Source organism: Pongo abelii, chromosome 10 (genome assembly GCF_028885655.2).
Source record: "Pongo abelii isolate AG06213 chromosome 10, NHGRI_mPonAbe1-v2.0_pri, whole genome shotgun sequence".
In the NCBI taxonomy this organism is placed as follows: Eukaryota; Metazoa; Chordata; class Mammalia; order Primates; family Hominidae; genus Pongo; species Pongo abelii.
Window position 1 is genome coordinate 87,182,031 of NC_071995.2, and position 21,260 is coordinate 87,203,290.

At 37.4% G+C, this 21,260-nt stretch overlaps 1 long non-coding RNA gene across 4 annotated transcripts in view; it reads left to right on the plus strand.

Moving 5' to 3' along the window:
• Positions 1-21,260, plus strand: part of LOC129049180 (uncharacterized) — a 35,613-nt gene that overhangs the window by 9,774 nt on the left and 4,579 nt on the right. For 3 of the 4 annotated variants that reach the window (XR_008512021.2, XR_008512024.2, XR_008512022.2), the window contains one exon: positions 1,133-2,024. This is a non-coding gene — a long non-coding RNA (uncharacterized LOC129049180). Of the gene's footprint in view, positions 1-1,132; positions 2,025-17,222; positions 17,265-21,260 lie in introns of those variants that run through there. The other variant, XR_008512023.1, reaches the window with a different exon arrangement.

Here is a 21,260-nt window from a genome sequence, read left to right on the forward strand (position 1 = left end):
TATAGATAGAGGACAAAAAGCTTACTTTATTTTTCTCCTGTTCAGAGGTTAATAGGGAAAAGAAAATGGAAGTCAGAAGTAGAAAATAAAGGCTTCCTTTCTTTCTTGAATAGAAATTAAAAAAAAGGCAGGTCCTAGAATTTGAGGGAAACAGCAAGGTGGTGTGCCTTACCCTGTAACCTAAGTAGGTATACTAGAACAGAGCCAGCTTTTGATGGCCTCACAGTGACATGGGATGGTGGCCCCCACTTTCCTGAGGTTTAAGACTTCTGACCCACCATGTATGACCATGTATCACAAGTTCCATGGATCACAGACACTGAATCAAGGACCAAGGTGACCAGGCAAGAAAGGCTGATGGTAAACAGCCAGGCCAGTGAACCAAATGGAGAGCCCAGCAGACTCAGTTTCCAGCATTGGCCGTGTGTCTTCACAGGGCCAGGAGGACCATGGAAGGGGACAAAGGAAGAGGCAAAGAATATCACACCCACGGACTGCTATTTCATACCACCTATAAACCCCTCACCTCCCATCTCCTCTTTTAAGAGGACACTAGCTAATGAAGTATATCAGATAACCAATCAAGAGACAGAACACTCATTCAGGGCACTGTATACATTTTTGAATCACATTAAGTACACCAGTTTGAATCCTTAATCCCCCTCCCTGAATTAATCAACAAGAGGGCTTCAGGGGGAATATTATTCATGGCCTCTGAAGATCTATATTGTATTGGGAATCACATTTGCATTACATTTGAATTAAATTCACCATCCCCTCCACCCTAAACATGCAGGTTTACGTAAGGCATTACATTCAAGCTTAAAGATAGAAACATATAAAAGCACAGGGAACAACACCAGATTTACATTTTACCAGGAATAATCCTGGTCAGAAAATTTTTGTATATGAATCCATTATGCATAAGAAAGCAAACTCTGTGGCCATCTGAGAATGATTCTGCTGAATTGAGTAAAGACTTTGAAGACTCAGAACAGTAATACCTCACATCTTGGAATGTATTTGTTTCACTTAGTAAGGAGAGAATACCATTACTTTAGGTTTTATAGGGTAGATACTTGTGAAATGAAAATAGATGCTTAATTTTTTTTTGTCTTCTTTTGCTTTTTAGAAGTGGTCAAGGGCAAATTAAGCAGGAGTGGAATAAGAAAAGATTTTGCACCTGTGATCCCAGCTACTGGGTAGGCTGAGGTGGGAAGATTGATTGAGTCCGGGAAGTGGAGGTCGCAGTGAACTGAAATTACCCCACTGCACTTCAGCCTGGGCAACAGAGCCACACCCTGTCTCAAAAAAAAAGAAGAGATTTTGATGGGAAAGACACATCTCTCATCATATATTCAAAAATATCCTTATGTGAATGACATATGACACCCCATTCTGTATCCTCAAGGAATTAACAACTAGTTTAAAGAGAAATTGTTTAAGAAAACAAACCTGAAATCATGGTAGCAAAAGAAAACATGAACTCAAAAGCTTAGTGGTTTGTCAAGGATTCAATGTAAGATTATTAAGAAGTTCAAAGAAGAGTTCAGTATCAGGGAAGGCTCTAAAGATTATACAGTAACTTGATTAGGAAAAAAAATAAAAGGGCATGATGTAGATGTGGATAATCAGTACTTGCAAAAGCAAAAATAAATAAATAAAAAGGAAGGAAGGAAGGAAGGAAGAGTATTTATGGAAAATCCTGAAAATCCAGTGCTGTAGTTGGGAACAGTAGAAAATAAGAACAGGTAGGTACATGTAGATCAAGCTGGTCCTAAAGAGCCAGAAAGAAAAGTTTATTTATTTATTTATTTATTTATTTATTTATTTATTTACTTTTTACTTTTTTTGAGACAGGGTCTCATTCTGTTGCCCAGGCTGGAGTGCAGTAGTGCAATCCTGGCTCACCACAGCTTTGACCTCCCAGGCTCGAGCAATCCTCCCGCCTCAGCCTCTCAAGTAGCTGGGACTACAAGTACGCACCACCATACCTGGCTAATTAAAAAAAATTTTTTTGTAAAGACAAGATCTCACTATACTGCCCAGGCTAGTCTCAAACTTTTGGGCTCCAGCAGTCCCCCACCTTGGCCTCCCAACGTGCTGGGATTACAGGTGTGAGCCACTGTGCCCAGCTGAAAATTTCATTCTTTTGGGGAGAAACATTGAAGACTCATTGTAGGTTCTTGAACAAGAGAGTAATACTCAAAATAGAGTTTTAGGTACATTTGCCTGTGTCAGGATAGAATGAAGGGAGAGGGGCAGGTGACTAGCAAGAAAGTACAGAGGGTGCATTTGAACTCAGTGTGGGGACTGATACAGAAGCAATGAGAGAAAAAGGAGAAAAATTAAAATAATTAAAATAAGGAATTGACAGAACACAATGACAGAAAATTGAATAGTGTAACTGTTAGCCCTGTTTCCCTAGGATCATCCAATTTATATCTGTTGTCCCAGAAGAATTATTGATAACACTCCTTTCACTTAGATGATAAATTATTTAGTCATCTTATATGTATTGGAGAATAGTTTCAGCTCAGGCAGCTGTGATAATGGAACTGCCTTGAAGTGCCTCCAACAAATATAGGGAAGACAGGCATTCAGAATGAAGTAGAATTTCATTGTAGACCTGATTAGAGGGAAGAGTAGCAGGGTTTCAGTGTAAGTGCCCAACAGACGGTTGAGATAAAAGACAAACAGATGCACATTCCAGAAACTTTGATTTTGCAGTCATCTGCAACTTTGTAAAAGCCAGTTTGTACCAAGCTCTGCATTTTGATTCTGAATATAAGGCAATGAATCAAACAAGGGCATTGATGACATCCAGCACACTCTACCAAAGTCAATATACCATCAGAGACCCGGAGAGGAAGTGGAAGACTACCATTCAGGGGAGGTTTTCAATAAAGGTCCGACTGAAGGAGTCCGAAGCTTTCTTCAGCCTAACATTCCAGCCCATTTTCCACTATTCTCCCTCATAAATGTTTGACTATATCCAGATTAATATAGTCACTGCCTGGTATTAATGGTGGATTCCCCCTCCTCCTTGCCCTCAAGTCTTACTGTAATCTCCCTCTACGTCTCCCTCTCCCCTTCTGAAAACCTATCCCTTGCTTCTCCCTCTGCCCATTTCCTCCTGCTACTTTAATGCCACTTAATTTCTCATTTCCCCATGAAGCCTTCTTGACTACACCAACACACATGCACTCTGTAGCCTATGACCTCATAGCATTTAATGTCTTTACTACTAATTAGATTTTAATTTAATCATACATTTGCACCATGACATCCATTTTCTGTGGTTTTATATGTTCTATAACTCCTTATTCAACCACTCAATTATTTAACTGTTAACGCACATATCTAATCTCCTCAAGGTTATATGCCCTTTGAAGGGGGGCTGCTATTTTTCTCTGTATCATATAACTCTTGACTTGGTGCTAGTCCTTATTTCTCAAAAACAAAACAAAATATTTTAATACTTTTTATGTTGATGAGTGAATTCAAATCCTATTACTAATGCATTTTCAGAATATTACTTTAACGTTTACTATGAACTATGTCAATTGTATCCTTTTTCATACTACTAAGAATCACAACAATATCAAGAAGTTCTGGTGTTTGGAAACATTTAATACAACATATAAATTCCTTCGCTTGTTTGGAAGACTTTTTTTAACTGGAAATATAATATTAGTACTTTTTATATTAAACATCATACTTGCTTAATCTGCTCTTTAATGTCATATAATACAGTGTAATGAAGTAAACAGAAAATATTCAGTTTCTAAATTTAGAGCTTATATTTCATCAAATTAACAAGGATACCAATGGATTCACATACCCAAGGTGGCAACAGCATTGAGTCAGGGTGTTATTTCCTCCCCTATTCTTTGTGAACGTATTGATGGTGCTTATCACTTAATCAACAGACAAATGCAAGATCTTTTGTCTGTCTCCCAAGTCTACTTCTGCTACAAGTGAAGTTACCACTAGCAGCCTCATAAGTTGTTACACAGAATGGCACCTCTCTGTAATAATACAGGAAGTGTGAAAAAGGATTGCTACCAGCTTTACAGAGAAATTCTGCTTTAAGGCGAACGTTTATAATGAATGGAATGGCAGGATTTGGACCACAATATGTCTGACACGTGTGATTTAGAAATTTATTACAAAGGATTCCATTGAATTTTCAAAGGGACTTCTCAAATTCTGAATGTAGGTGTTTCTTGCATCATCTGTTTAATCTAAGCTTCAGAATATAGACGGTCATGGGAGTCAGCCAGTGTAGATAAATCAAGAACTTAAACTTCATAAGCTTCATCAACAGCAGCTTCCATAGGAGAAGGTGTAATTTACTGAACATCCATCCATCTTTACCTCCAGAAACATGAGTAATGTCCTTGTGTTTTTAATTTGCACTTAGTCTATATGTTAAAAAGCTTGTGTAAGTAGCTAGAAATTAAATGAGCAGACATGTATGCTTTAAATTCAAATGGTGGCATGGGAAAATATTTTTACTATAATAAATGCATCTCTGATGTCTGCAGGGGAAATTGAATAGTATTTTATTGACTCAGATCAAAGAATCCCTAATTACCACCCAGAGGCACAAAGTAAAATTCCAGCAAGTAGAGGCAGCATTAGGTTGCATCACACTGTCAGGCACTATTCTGGTATATGCCCAGGCATTTCCTTGAGGAGTTAACACAAGGTTTACCAGAAAGTCCATCCCACCAAGGCATTGTACGGAGAGGTCTCAGTTGCCTTTCTCTGCCCTCTCTGAGTTTGTTTTCTCTTAAAATTGAGGTCTTCAATCAATCTCAAACAACTGGAAAACAGGCAGTTCTGGTTAATTGAAAGGCATAGATCTTTTTTCTTTCCAACTTTTTATGAAATATTTGTAAAATCTTTCAATCCATTATCTACATTCATAATTACAATATTATGAAATCAAAGAAATCTTTTTAGCATAATTCTTATGTTCTGAACATATAATGTGTCAAAGTGACCTCATTCCCTGGTAGATAAACTATACAAGTCTGACTCCAAAACAGATGGGGCTTCCTTCAGCATCTGACTCTAGCCTACGTTTCCTGTGACTCCCCACCGCAGACTCTATGCTCTAGCCTTATAAATTATTTTCATTTGCTGGGTATTTTGTGTCTTTCTCATCCCTGTAGCTTTTCCCATAGAGTCAGAGTGGTTTTTCAGACTACAAATTTCATGGTTCCACTTCTCTCTCTTTTTCAATCCTTCAATGTCTTCATTGAGGTTGCCCACAAAGTCTTCCCTGAACTGGCCCCACTTGTCTCTCTAGTGCCAGTTTAAGTAACTTCCATCTGCATTGATTATGTCCAAGCCAAGTTCATCTTTATACGCAGCAGATTACAGCTCAGAGCCATTAGCCATGACATGGCCTTTGCCTCTTTATGTTCTTCCCTCTCAATATGCCACCTAAGGTATTAACTCTCCTACTATCCTCCAGGAAGTATCCCTGCTTTCCTCTTTTCTCCAACCCCAAGTCAAATCTCCTTACCAAACATTTCATTGCACTTTTCAAAGACAACTTACCTGTAGTTCACCCTTCAAATAAAATGAACAAAGTTGCAAAAGAACAGAGACTTTATCTTTGCTCACTCTTGTACTCCTGTACCTAGCATATGGCCTAGCTCATAGTAGCTTTTTAATGAGGATTTGATTATTGATCTCTATTATAATTTCTATTGTCTAGAACACCCTGGTGAAAAGCTATTCATTTTTCAAGACACGACTCAAACGTTACCTCCTTAGAGAAATTACTCTGGGTATCTCCCTTAGGTTTTGAGACTTCTTTTCTCCCAGAAGCACATTATACAGGTCATCATGGGCTGTGATGGGATTCTCATTCAGCATGGAGGCTCTTTATGTTCATGTCCATCTCCTTCAGTATGGCTATCTTTGAGGACCAGGACTGTGATTCATTCATTTTACATCACCAAAACCTAGCATGGCAGATATATATAGTGGGCATTCAAAACCCATTTTAATTAATTAATATGTTCTTGAGTTTCCCAATCATCACATTAACATTTATTTGTTTTTGAATAAATGCAGTGGAAGAAGTGGAGCAACAAAAGAATAATGTATGTCTTGGATTTAGCTGAAGCTTTGTCATTAAGTGACCAAAGGAAAAATGGGTAGACTCTCTGAGATTTAGTTTCTTTATTTATAAAACAAGGAAGAGGTCAGTGATGATTTCTGAAATTTCTTCTTGGTACTTAAGAATTGTAATTAAAATAGTAAATGTAAAAAGTGTAAGATATAGGACTAATTCAAAATATGTAGTGAACTTAAGCTTTCACAAATAAATTTCTAATAGTACTTGGTTTAATTTTAAAATGTTCTTTCTCCTAAAAGAAAATTTGGAAATATATTAATTAATTGGAATTTGAGGATTCACTGAACAAAAAATGTCAGGTAGTGAAACTCCCTCTATTCAGTACAATTAGTATACACTGAAATTCTGGACTAACCCCCTGGATTAAAAGAAAAATAAGGACTCCTGGTTTATAGTTTGGCATGTAAAAAGCTTAGAAGTTTCCACTCCATCCTAACAACAAATAAGAGGCTGAAAAGAACTGAAAAATCAATATCCTTTCTTAGATTCGTAGAGAAGTAAGGTCACAGGTCAAACTGTTGCCCCAACAAATACAGAGAATCACAACTTACCTGAGCAGAAACTAATGAAGAAAACCTAAATTATAATTGATGAATTGCCAGAAGTTCCATGTGGAAGGGTCTCAGAGCTAAAGGCTTCTGGAAGACTCAGTCTTAGGAAAGACCTCATGCTTTTATGGGTTTTACTTCCTGGATCTTTATCAAGTTCTCACAGTGATTACAGGAGAAAAATTCATTTGTGCTTCTGACAGAGGAAAGGGAAGGAACTTTTTGGAAATACACCAGTACATTCTGTTCTTAATAAGTTCTGCCCTCAGGAGAAAACATTTAACTAGTTGCTGAAAATTAAAATTGCTAGAGTTTTATCAGAAACTAACTGACCTGGGGGAAGAGGTGTCCCAACCCTATCTGGTCTTCCATGTGGAAGAAGGAAAACACCCAACTTCAGCTCACTCTAGTTATCCTATCCCATCTAAGTTGAGGGGATGTGACTGAGAAGCATGTGTGAAGTTCACAGCCCAGAGACACAGGCTTACTAAAAGACTGAGACCTATTCATAAGATTATAAAACACTTCTTTTCCCCCACACCTTACCACCACATTAATAAAGTGCTATTTATAGCAGTTTCTTTTACTCAAGGTGTCATGTTCAGCTATCAAGAAAAAATTACAAGGCATACTAAAAGGCAAAAAACACGGTTTGCAGAGACAGACTAAGAATCAAAACCAGACTTAAGATATGGCAGGAATGTTGCAATTATCAGACTGAGAATTTAAAACCACTTTCATTAATATGTTAAGGGCTGTAGTGAATGAAGCAGATGGCATGCAAGAATAGATGGGCAATATAAGCAGAAAAATAGGGACTTTCTAAGAAAGAACCCCCAAAACGCTAGAGATCAAAAAACCAAAAAATAAAAACAACAACAACAGAAATGAAGAATTCCTTCAATGGCTTTAGTAGACTGGACAAAGCTGAGGAAAGAGTCTCTGAGTTTGAGAACATGTCAACAGACATCTAACTGAAAAGCAAAGAGAACAAAGACTGGAAAAGAAAAAAGGACATAATATCCAAAAACTGTAGAACAATTCCCAAAGCATAAATACACATAATGGGGATATCAGGAGGAAAATAAAGAGAAAGAAAAACAGAGGAAATATTTGAAACAATAAAGATTGAGGATTTCCCCCAAATTAATGTCTGACACTAAACCACAAATCCAGGAAGTACAGAGAACACTGAGCAGGATGAATGTGAAAAAAATCTCTATACCTAGCCATATCATCTTCAAACTACAGAAAATCAAAGATAAAATTTTGGAAGAAGTCAGGGAGTTGGGAAGGGGTGGAACAACAACAAAAAAGAGAAGGCAGAGGTGAAAAAACTCACCTTACCTATAGAGGAGAAAAATAAGAATCTCATTTGCATCTGACTTCTCCTTAGAAACAAGTAAAGCAGGCCAGGTGCAGTGGCTCACACCTGTAATCCCAGCACTTTGGGAGACCGAGGTGGGTAGATCACCTGATATCAGGAGTCCAAGACTAGCCTGGCCAACATGGCAAAAACCCATCTCTGCTAAAAAATACAAAAAAAAAAATTAGTTGGGCATGATTGTGTGCACCTGTAATCCCAGCTACTCAGGAGGCTGAGACAGGAGAATCATTTGAACCCAGGAGGTAGAGGTTGCAATGAGCTGAGATCACACCGTTGCACTCCAGCCTGGGTGACAAAAGCAAAACTCTGTCTCAAAAAACAAACAAACGAGCAAACAAACAAACAAAAGAAACAAGAAAAGCAAGAAGAGAGAACAGTGAAATATTAAAGGGTTGAGAGATAAAAACCCCACCAACTTATAATCTTACACCCTGTAAAAGTGTCCTCTAAAAATGAGTGAGAAATGAAGACTTCCTCAGACAAAAAAAATTGGAATTTGTTGCGCCTTGCAAGAAATGTTTTAAAAAGCTCTTCAGCAAGAAGAAAAGTGATATAGGTCACAAACTAGGATCTACCTAAAGAAGAACATTGGAGAAGGAATAAGTGAAGGTAAAATAAAAAAAAAACTCTTATTTTTCTCATACCTAATTGATCTAACACATAGCAGTTTGTTAAAAATAACAGTAGCATAATTGTATTCAATTATATGTATGTATGTGTCTCTGTGTGTGTGTTACACACACATATGTAAGGATATATATATGAAATATATATAAAGTATATATATACACACACACTTATATATGCTTATATATAAGTGAAATAAATGACAGGAATGATAACAAGTGACAGGAGGGAGGGCTTAGAACTATTTTGTCATTATAAGGTATTTGTACTACCTGTGAAGTAGTATAGCATTATTTGAAAGTGCACTTGGAGTCATGGTAAAGGTATATCATAAATTCTGACATGATCTCTAAAAATGTTTTGTTTTTTAAAATGGTATAAGTGATATGTTAAGAAAGGAGAGAAAATAAAATTACATCAAATGCTCAGTTAAAACCACAAAAGGCAAAAATAAGTGGAAGATAAAAACAGAATCAAATAACAAGCATAGAAAATAAAAAACAGTAACAAATACGGTAGATTCTAATAAAACTGTATCAGTAATCACTTTGAATGTTAATAGTCTAAATGGACCAATTAAAAGACAAAGATTGTCATAGTGGATAAAAAATTAAAACTCAACTATATGTTGTCTACAAGAAGCCTACTTTAAATATAAAGAGATATGGATTAAAAGTAAATGGATGAAGAAAATTATACCATTCTAACACTAACCAAATGAAAGTGGAAATTGATATATTAATTTCAGGAAGAGCAGGCTTCAGAACAAGGAACATTATCAGGGATAAAGAAGTGCATTACATGGATAAGCACAGGCACAGAGTTAAAAAATTATCAGAAAGGCATTACATAATGACAGAAGGATTAATTCTTCAAGAAGACATAATTCTTAATTTGAATGTAACTATTAGTAGAGAATCAAAATATATGAGGCAAAAACTGATAGAACTACAATGAGAAATAGATGAATATACTATTATAGTTGAAGACTTCAATGCCCTCTGTGAGAAATGAACAGATTCAGCAGGCAGAAAATCAATAAGGACATAGTTGAACTCCATAACACCACCAATCAATTGGACATAATGGACATCGATAGACTACTTTATGCAACATCAACAGAATACACGTTCTTCTCCAGCTCACATGGAACACTCACCAAAATAGACCATGTTCTTGACAATAAAATACACCTCGACAAATGTCTAAAAACACAAGACATACAATGTCTGCTGTCAGGCAACAATGGAATTAAACTAGAAAGGAATAATAGAAAAGTATATAGCTGGAAAATACCAAACTATGTGGAGATTAAACAATATACTTCTAAATAACTCATGGGTCCAAGAAAAATAACTCATGAGAAATTAAACTAAGTGAAACTTAAAACATAGCTTATTAAAACTTGTAGAATGCAGCAAATGCAGTGATTAGAGGGAATTTTATAGCACTAAGTGTATATAATAGAAAAAAGAAATGTATGAAATCAATTATAGGTCAACCAGTTTAGAACACTGGAAAAGAAAAAGCAAATAAAATACAAAGCAAGTAGAAAAAACAAATAAAAACTAAGACACAAATCAATGAAACTGAAAACAAAAAATCAATAGAGAAAATTAATGAAACCAAAAGCTGGTTTTTTGAAAGTTCAATAAAATTCATAAGCTTCTGTACAGGGTAAGTGGGAAAAAAAGCATAAGAGAGAGAACACAAATTACTCATATCAGAAAGGAAGGAAGAGAAATTACTACAGCTCCCATGGACGTTAAAATGATAACAAAAGAATACTATGGGCAGGGCTTGATGGCTTACGCCTGCAATCCTAGCCCTTTGGGAGGTCAAGGCAGGAGGATAAATTAAGGCCAGGATTTGAAACTAACCTAGGCAAAATAGAGAGAACTTATCTCTACAAAAATAATTTAACAAAATATCTGGGTATGGTGGTGCACACTTGAAGTCCTAGCTACTCAGGTGACTGACGTGGGGAGATTCCTTAAGCCCAAGAGTTTGAGGTTGCAATGAGATACAATCATGCCACAGCACTTCAGCCTAAGCAACAGAGCAAGACACTCTCTCTTTAGAAAGTTTAAAAAAACAATTAAAAAGAAATACTACAAACAATTCTAGTCTCACATACTAGCCTAGGTGAAATGAACCCGTCCCCTGAAAGACAAAATCTGCCAAAACTCACACAAGAAAAGCAGACCATCTGAATAGGCTTATATTTATTTTAAAAATTCAATCAATAGTCGATAACATTCCAAAACAGAAAGGATAAGGTGCAGATATTTTCACTATGAATTTGACCAAACATTTAAGATAGAAATCATACTAATTATCTGCAATTTTTTTAGATGATAGAAAAAGAATGAATACTTTCTAATTCATTCTATGAGGCCCAGTATTATCCTCATACCAAAACCAGAAAAAGACATTACAAGAAAAGAAAACTATAAATCAATATCTCTAATTAACATAGATATAAAAATTCTCAACAAAATAGCAAATCGAACCCAGCAATGTATAAAACAAATTGTATGCCACCACCCAGGTGATTTATCACAGGTATATAAGGCTGATTCAACTTCTGAAAATCAATCAATATAATTGATTCACAATAACAAGCTAAAGAAGAAAAGTCACATGATTACATCAATAAATGCAAAGAAAGTATTTGACAAAACTCAACACTCATTCATGTTAATAACTTTCAGTAAATTTGGTCTAAAGAGAAAATTCCTTAACCTGATAAATAATATTTACAAAAGCTCTACAGCTAACATTACATTTGACAGTGAGAAACGAAGTTTTCCACTAACATCAAAAGGAAGGAAAGAATGTCCCCTTTCACTACTACTTTTCAATATTTTACTGGAAGTGCTAGCTAATGCAACAAGGAAAGAAAAGAAAGTGTATACAGATTGGAAAGGAATAAACAAAACTGTTTGTTTGCAACTGTCATGATCATCTGTATTAGTCTGTTCTCACACTTCTATGAAGACATACCTGAGACTTGGTAATTTATGAAGAAAAGAGGTTTAATTGACTCACAGTTCCATAGGCTGTACAGGTAACATTGCTGGGGAGGCCTCAGGAAACTTACAATTATGGTAGAAGATGAAGGGGAAGGAAGCCCATCTTTCAATGATGGAGAAGGAGAGAAAGAGAGTGTAAGAAGAAGTGACACACACTTTTGAACAACCAGACATCATGAGAACTCACTCATGAAACAGGACTAGGGAGATGGTGCTAAACCATTCAAAACTACTCCCATGATCCAATCACCTCCCACCAGGTTGCTCCCCTGACACTGGGGATTACAATTCAACATGGCCCCTCCCAAATCTCATGTACTTTTTCTATTTTAAAACCAATCACGACTTCCCAATAGTCCCATGAAGTCTTAATTCATTCCAGCATTAACCCAAATGTCCAAGCCCAAAGTCCCAACTGAGACAAGGCAAGTCATTTCTTCCTATGGGCCTGTAAGATCAAAAACAAGTTAGTAACTTCCAAGATACAATGGGGTTACAGGCATTGGGTAAATGCTACCTTTCCAAAAGGAAGAAATTGGCCAAACAAAAGGGACTACAGGCCGCATGCAAGTCCAAAACCCAGCAGAAAAGTCATTAAATCTTAAAGCTCTGAAATAATCTCCTTTGTTTCCATGTCTCACAACCAGGTCATGTTAGAACATCCCATGGCCCATCCCATGGTCTTGGGCATTTCTACCCCTGTAACTTTGCAGGGTGCAGTTCCTTCAGCTGCTTTCACAGGCTGTTGTCAACTGACAGTGGCTTTTCCAGGTGCACAGTGCAAGCTGTCAGTGGATCTACCATTCTGGAGGCTGGAGGATGATGGCCCTCTACTCACAGCTCCACTAGCCAGTGTTGCAGTGGGGACCCTGTGTGGGGGTTCCAATCCCACACTTCTCCTCCACACTGCTCTATTAGAGGGTCTCCATGAGGACTGTGCCTCTGCAGCAGACTTCTGCCTGAACATCCTGGCATTTCCATATATCCTCTGAAATCTAGGCAGAGATTCCTGAAGCTTAACTCTTGTCTTCTGCACACCTGCAAGCCTAACACCATGTGGAGGCTTCCAAGGCTTGAGGCCTGCAACCTCTGAAGCAGTAGCCTAAGCTGTACCTTGGCCCCTTTTAGCCATGGTTGGAGCTGGAGGAGCTGGATGCAGGGTGCCATGCCTCAAGGCTGCACAGAGCAGTGGGGACCCACAAAACCATTTTTCCCTCCTAGGCCTCTGGGCCTGTGATGGGAGGGACTGCTGTGAATGTATCTGAAATGCTCTGGAGACATTTTCTCCATTATCTTGGCAATTAACATTCAGCTCTTCTTTACTTATGCAAATTTCTGCAGCTTTCAATTTCACCCTAGAAATGGGTTTTTCTTTTCTACTGCATGGTCAGCTTGCAAATTTTTTAAATTTTTATGCTCTCCTTCCCTTTAAAATGTTTCAGTTTCAGATCATTTCTTTCTTTATGCAAATGAGCATAGGCTTTTAGAAGCAGTAGGCCCTATCTTGAACACTGTTCCTTAGAAATTTATTCTGCCATATTCTGTAAACCATCTCTCTCAAGTTAAAAGTTCCACAGATCTCTAGAGCAGAGGCAAAATGCTGCCAGTCTCTTTCCTAAAGCATAGCAAGAGTGACTTTTACTCCAGTTCCCAACAAGTTTCTCATCTCCATCTGAGACCACTTCAGCCTGAACTTCATTGTCCATATCACTATCAGCATTTTGGTCACAACCATTCAACAAGTCTCTAGGAAGTTCCAAACCTTCCCACATCTTTCTTTCTTCTTCTGAGCCCTCCAAACTCTTCCAACCTCTGCCCATTACCCAGTTCCAAAGTCACATCCACATTTTCATGTATCTTTATAGCAATACCTCATTCTCACACAAATTTTCTTTATTAGTTTGTTCTCACACAAATTTTCTTTATTAGTTTGTTCTCACACTGCTATAAAGACATACTTGATACTGGGTAATTCATGAAGAGGTTTAATTGACTCACAGTTCAACAGGCTGTACAGGTAGCACAGTTAGGGAGGCATCAGGAAACTTACATCAAGGCAGAAGGCACTGGGGAAGCAAGCCAATCTTACCATTGTTGAGCAGGAGAGAGAGAGAGGGACAAGAGAAGTGCTACACACTTCTATACAACCAGACATAATGAGAATTCTGTCATGAGACAGCACTAGGGGGATGGTGCTAAAGCATTAGAAACCACTCCCATTGATACAGTTTGGCTATGTCCCCACCCAAATCTTATCTTGAATTGTAATTCCCATAATCCCTATGTGTGATGGGAGGCACCGAGTGGGAGGTAATTGAATCATGGGAGCAATTTCCCCCATGCTATTCTCATGATAGTAAATTGTCACAAGATCTGATGGTTTTATAAGGAGCGTCACCCTTTGCTCATTTCTTATTCTTCTCCTTCCTGCTGCTATGTGAAGAAGGATATGTTTGCTTCCCCTTCCACCATTTCCTGAGGCCTCCCAGCCCTGCAGAACTGTGGGTCAATTAAACCTCTTTCCCTTATAAATTACCCAGTCTCCAGTATTTCTTCATAGCAGAGTGAGAAGGAACTAATACAGGAAATTGGTACTGCAGAGAGTGGGATGCTGTTGTAAAGATACCCAAAAATGTGGAAGCAATTTTGGAACTGGGTAACAGGCAGAGGTTGGAAGAGTTTGGAGGGCTCAGAAGAAGACAGAAAAATGTGGGAAAGTTTGCAACCTCCTAGAGACTTGTTGAATGGCTTTGACCAAAATGCTAATAGTGATATGGACAATGAAGTCCAGGTTGAGGTAGTCTCAGATGGAGATGAGAAACTTGTTAGGAACTGGAGTAAAGGTCACTCTTGCTATGCTTTAGCAAAGAGACTGGCATCTTTACCCCCTGCCCTAGGGATCTGTGGAAATCTGAACTTGAGAGAGATGGTTTATGGTATCTGGCAGAAAAATTTCTAAGTGGCAAAACATTCAAGAGGAAGCAGAGCATAAAGGCTTGCAAAAATTGCAGACTGCCGATGTGATAGAAAAGAAAAACCTGTTTTATGGGGAAAAATTTAAGTTGGCTGCAGAAATTGGCATAAGTAACAAGGAGCCAAAGCCAAATGTTAATCACCAAGACAATGGGGAAAATGTCTCCAGTTATGTCAGAGACCTTCAAGGCACCCTCTCCCATCACAAGCCCAAAGGCCTAGGTGGGAAAAACTCACCCTGGAGCCAGTAATAACTTCCCAGCATGTGAGTGACCCATCTTAAAAGCAGATCCTGCACACCTCAATTTAGTTGGCATTGCGTAGGGTAGGACCCAGCCCAAATCACAGATTCATGAGAGAAATTAATGACTTTTATTGATTTAAGTCACTAAATTTTGGTATGAAGCAAGAGATAACTGGAACATATTTAAATCAAGCAATACATATAATGTACTTAATACGGTATGTGATATAAACTTTCTTACCTTAAGGTGGCTATTACATTAGGAATATTATAAAGTAGAGGTTAAGATCACAGATGTGGGAGTCAGACTGTTTGAGTTTGAATCCTAGATCTGCTACTTTTTAAGTTATGTAACATAAAGCAAGTTACTTAACCTCTCTATAATTCAGTTTCTCATTTTAAATGGAGATAATAATTGTATCCACTTCATAGGGTTGTGGTAGGAGTTAAATGAGTTGCATTTGGGTTGGAGTTAAATGATATGGCCCCAAATGGGCCATAATCTTCATCATAACCAAGCCTTTGTAGTAGATGTTCCTGCACCTCACCACTCCTTCATTTAGGTCTCAGTTTAGCTAGTCCATTCTCTAAGAAACTTGTGATCTCTCAAGTTCAGATGTGCCTTTTCTTTTTTTTCTTTTCTTTTCTTTCTTTTCCTTTCCTTTTTCCTTCCTCCCTTCTTTTCTCCTTCCTTTCTTCCTTCTTTCTCTTTTTTCATTCTTCTTTCTTTCTTTCTTTCCTTCCTTCCTTCTTCTTTTTGTGTATGCATGTATGCATGCACTTTCTTGTAAAGGACCCAAAGCAATGTTACTTATGACTCAACATCATACCAAGATTATGAGAAATTGCCCTTTCATGTTTAACATTCACATTTGAAGACTAAGTGAATCTTTGATGACTAGTCTGGCAGACAATTAGAAAGGGCAGCCTGGGTTCAGTGGATCATGTCTATAATCCCAGCACTTTGGGAGGCCTAGACATGAGGGTCACTTGAGTCCAGAAGTACAAGACCAGCCTGGGCAGCATAACAACCTCTCCACAAAAAATAAAACACACTAGCTGGGCATGGTGGTGCGTGCCTGTGGTCCCAGCTACTTTGGAGGCTGAGGCAGGAGGATCACTAAAGACCAGAAATTTGAGGCTACTGTGAGTTATGATCATGCCACTGCACTCCAGCCTGGACATCAGAGCGAGACCTTGTCTCAAACAAACAAACAAAAACACGGAAAGGGCAAATTCCCTGCTGTCTTCAATGTCACCTCTCCTCTCTGGTAACCAAAACTCTGCTACCAGCCTAAACTTGTTTCCCAGACTCTTTTTTCTCAAGATGGATTAACTTCTGAGAGGTTTGCAAATTCTTGATGGAAACAGATTTCTGGAGAATACATCCCAGCACTTCACTGAAAATGACAAACCTGGTCTAGATCTCAATAGATGCATCCTAGATTAAAGCTGGGATCGCCATTGTATTAACATAAGAAAAAAAATCTTCCCTACGTATTCTGTGGACTCTGTGTGTGTGTTTCTTTTGAGGTAGGGATGCTTTTTAATCTCCTACATTGTGATAATATCTATCCCTGCTTTTGAGCCAAGTTAAATGCAGCCTCATGTGCTGAAGGCATATAAGTCCATGGCAAAAAAAAAAAAAAGAAGAAGACATGAAAAGAGAAGTTGGAGCCAAAGCTCACGAACACATTGGGAAGAGGGAATGTACTGCCCAGAATGGTTCCAATAAAAGTCAGGAAATGATCCTCAAGTCAACAAAAGTTTAGAGTTACTGACACTTGTAAGACTTTAATATTTAATGTAACCCCTCCAGTTTGATCAAAAGTATCTTACATTTTCCGGCATTTTTGTGAAAATAATTCTTGGCTTCATTGCATTTTAAAAATTCAGCTAAAAGTCATAAAATAAAGTAGCACAAAGTTTGTAATGTAAATATTAAATGGCAGTACAGTGTTCAACACAATCCACTTTCATTCTTACCATCATCCATGGCCATGAGTCCCTTCATTTTCATTCATTTATTTATTCACTATATATTTATTGAGGAGTCACCTTGCACAAGTCAAAAGAAAAATCACAGTTGACTCATAAGGGATAAAGAACTGAAATACAGTGAAGGGAAACAGTGGATGAATATACAAGATATATTAGAGGAAAAATGTTAATACTGTTGACTTAATGAACACATTTTATATTCGAGGCACTATTCTAAACACTTTATTAACTATTTTGATCCTCACAGAACACCTATGAGATGGACACTCTTATTGCCTCCATTATACAGGTGAGGAAATTAAGATGAAGTCAAGTTATATACTCAAATTTTTAAAATAATTTTTCTGTTACGTGCTTTGGATGGTAGTCAAGGTAACTTGACTCCATTATGCTTGACTCCATTATGCTCCAGGAATATTTTTCCCAGGGAGGGGGCCTATAAGGAGCATATTGGAAATACTGGATTTGAGCAGAGGTGAGCAACCATTTTTGTGGAAAACCAGATAGTAAATATTTCAGTTTTGAGGGCTGAGTGGTCTCTGTTGTTTAGCTTTGCCATTGTAGTGCAAAAGTAGCTGTAGGCAATGTGTAAACAAATGAGTGTGGGTGTGCTCTAAAAATATTCCAGTTATGGTCATTGAAATTTAAATGTGTTTTAATTTTTACATATCACAAAATATTCTTCTTTTGATTTTATTTCAACCTCTACTAAAGGTAAACGATTTTTAGTTCACAGGTCATACAGGCAGAGGGTTGGGTTTGTCTCATGGACTGTAGCGTGCTGGCCTCTGGTTTAGAAAATATAGAATATGAGTCCCATTAAAGGATGAATGGGAGTTTTCCAGGCAGACAAAGGCATTCCAAATGAAGAAAATAGCAGCTGGCAAAGACATAAGTAGGTGAACAGGCCTGACTGTTTTGAAGAACCATAAACGGCATCATTGTCACTAAGTGTTGGAGTGGGTGGAAGACACAGAGAAGGGAATGGAAGAATCTCTTGAGGAAATTTGACCTTTACTGTGTAGGCAGTGGGAAACCATTGTGGATTTTGTGACATAATGAGGTTTGCATTTTGGAAAGTCTCTCTGGAAGCAAAGTGAAAAACTGATGCTAGTAGTCCAAAGCAGAAGAAAAAGAAAACATTTAAACAATTTTGGTAGTACAGCAAAAGACCATATAGATGCAAGCTGCTCATCTCTTAGTTCCTTGGAATTTTCTGTTTTCTTCACACATACCATGTCCTTTCCTGACTCAGAATCATTGTAGATGATATTCTTCCTTCCTGGAATTTTTTTTCTTCTCTTATATCACTTAACTCCTTTTCATCCTTTAGGTTTCAGTTTTAATGTCACTTCTCCAAGAAAGCTTTCATAGACCCCACTCAGATCAGGATTCACAGCCTTTTGAGACACAAAAGTGGACTTGTACTTCTCTTTAGCTACAATCGCATAACATTTGCTCAGGATCTGTCTCCTGTGCTAGACTGTAAGTCAACTGTCTGCCACTATATCCCAGGGTCTTCCACAGTGCCTACTTCAGAGTAGATGCTCAATGAATATTTGTAGTGACATGGGATTGAAAGAAAGGATACTTACCAAGCAGCATTGACTTGAATTTTGTGATTTAATGGTTGAATGAGGAATAAAATAGGGCTAAGGATAATTCCTAGATTTGGGTGACAAAATAGTTGGTGGCACACACAGAGAGAATATAGGATGGAAGTTAAATTTGAGGCACTGATGGAAACGTTGATTTTGAATTGCCTCTGGGACATCTGAGGAGATATGTCAGGAGATGTTTTGTCTCCTCCTCACTGGACTAGGATGATCATTTTATATTTGATCCTGATTAAAACCTGATTCATCATAATTCAGTCCTAATATCAGACTTAGAAATGCATATCTTCATAATTTAATTTAAAATATTCATTTTAAAATAAAATTTATTATTAGTAAACTCACATTGAAACCATCAGTTACCAGATGGAAGCTTTGGATTGCAAGTAGATTCTTGTCTATCAGCTAGCAATTAGACATTGTGAAAGGCATATTATTAAACTATGACATTTCAAAGATTTGCTGTTTTAAAAGCAATATTGTCAGGCTGCAAAATTTACAAAATTATCAAATAAGTCGTTACTCAAATAAATAGTCTTTTTTTTTTTTTTTTTTTTCTCTCTGAGACAGGGTCTCGCTCTGTTACCCAGGCTGGAGTGCAATGGCGCGATCTCAGATCACTGCAACCTCCCCCTCCCAGATTCAAGCAATTCTCATTCCTCAGCCTCCCAAGTAGCTAGGACTACAGGCACATGCCACCAAGCCCAGCTAATGTTGTTTGTATTTTTAGAAGAGACAGGATTTCACCATGTTGGCCAGGCTGGTCTTGAACTCCTGGCCCCATGTGATCCGCCTGCCTCAGCCTCCCAAAGTGCTGGGATTACAGGTGTGAGCCACCACACTTGGCCTTAATATTCAATTATTTCTTATTGATTACAACTTTGTTTGAAGGTGGCAAGAGGTACAATGTTGCCACCAACAGTAAAAAATGTACCATATTCAGTTTCTCAGAATTTTCACTAAAGTTTCTAGGGATGACTGGTTCTTAAAAATATTCCCAAATGTCTCTGTATCTCTTTCTTTCCCTTTCTTTCTGTTTTTCTGTGGGGAGATGGATTGTCTAGACAGCCTGCTTTTTTGTATTAAATGATGGGTAGAATTTTAAAACTCCTTTGGGATTAGATTCTTTGTGCCATCTATGTGAAAAGACTTTCTTTTTCTGTTCACAAAATCCCCAATTAAAAATTGAATCAATAGTTGATAATATTCCAAAATAGAAAGGATCAGGTGCAGATGGGTTCACCTTGAACTTGACCAAACATTTAAGAAAGAAATTGTACTAATTTTCAGCAATGATTTTTAGAAGATAGAAAAAGAATGAATACTTTCTAACTCATTCTATGAGGCCCAGCATTATCCTCATACCAAAACCAGACAAAGATATTACAAGAAAAGAAAACTAGAATCGATATCTCTAATTAACATAGATATAAAAATTCTCAACAAAATAGCAAATCAAGTCCAGCAATGTAAAAAACAATTGATATGCCACTACCAAGTTGACTTATCACAGGTATGTAAGGCTGGTTCAACTTCAGAAAATCAATCAATATAATTGATTCACATTAACAAGCTAAAGAAGAAAAATCACGTGATTATATCAATAAATGCAAAGAAAGCATCTGACAAAACTCAACACTCATTCATGTTAATAACTTTCAGTAAATTTTCAACAACCCATGCCCTGTTGATTCTGGTTCCTGTTCCAAACTCCTACCATCTAATATATGCTAAGATTTAGAGTCCCCTTCCAAAAATGTCACTTGCATTATGTTATCCCCCCTGCTCCAAAAATTGGTAAAAAGATACTTCAAAAGTCACATTTTCTCAACCTGGACACCAAGCCCCCTTCAGTTATTTTTCTTTCACTGTTTTGCCTTATTTCTTATGATTCTCCAACATGAATCTTCCCTGATCAGACTGGTGATCTCATCTTACTCCAACTTTCACCATTCTCTTTCCTGTCTTTGCTTGTTCTTCCCCTCTGTTTGGAATTCTCTTTTTGGCTAATTTAAAGCTCATCTTCTCTAAAGGCCAATTTAATTTTTATCCATTCTTTGATGCCTTCATAGACAGATTAAATATACACTGCTCTCCCTTCTCTGAGTTGACCTAACTCATATGGAGTCCTGTTCCTATAATAATAATGCTTTTCCTGGTTGGGGAAGTTTGACTCAGTCTCCCATGTGATTTCATTTTATCCACACAATGACTCTTCCAATGTAGTAATATAGTCTTTATAATATTAAGATTATGAAACTTGGAAATTTAATTTTAATTTCACCAAAGAATCAAAATTGGTAAGTAGTAGTTCCAGGTCTGACTCTATGAAGCCCACAGTCTGCTATGCAGTAATGGAAGAAATTTTCTTAATTTAGGCTTATGAGAGGTGAGAGTCTCACAAGATTTTTTTTTCAGAGAGTCAATTTAATGTGATGGGCTCTGGGCTCAGAAGCCCAGCATTTGGATTGCTCTTTCCTAGGGGAGTGACCATGGGGAAGTCATGGAGCTTTCTTTGATCCTTGTCTACTCACCTGAAAAATAAAAACTCAGATTGTGTCAAAGAAAAGGGAAAGTTGAATATATGATAACATTTTGACAATTGGGAAGCAGTAGACATTATACAAGTATTGCAGTTGTTATTTAAAGAGGCATTGAGTAAAATTTCA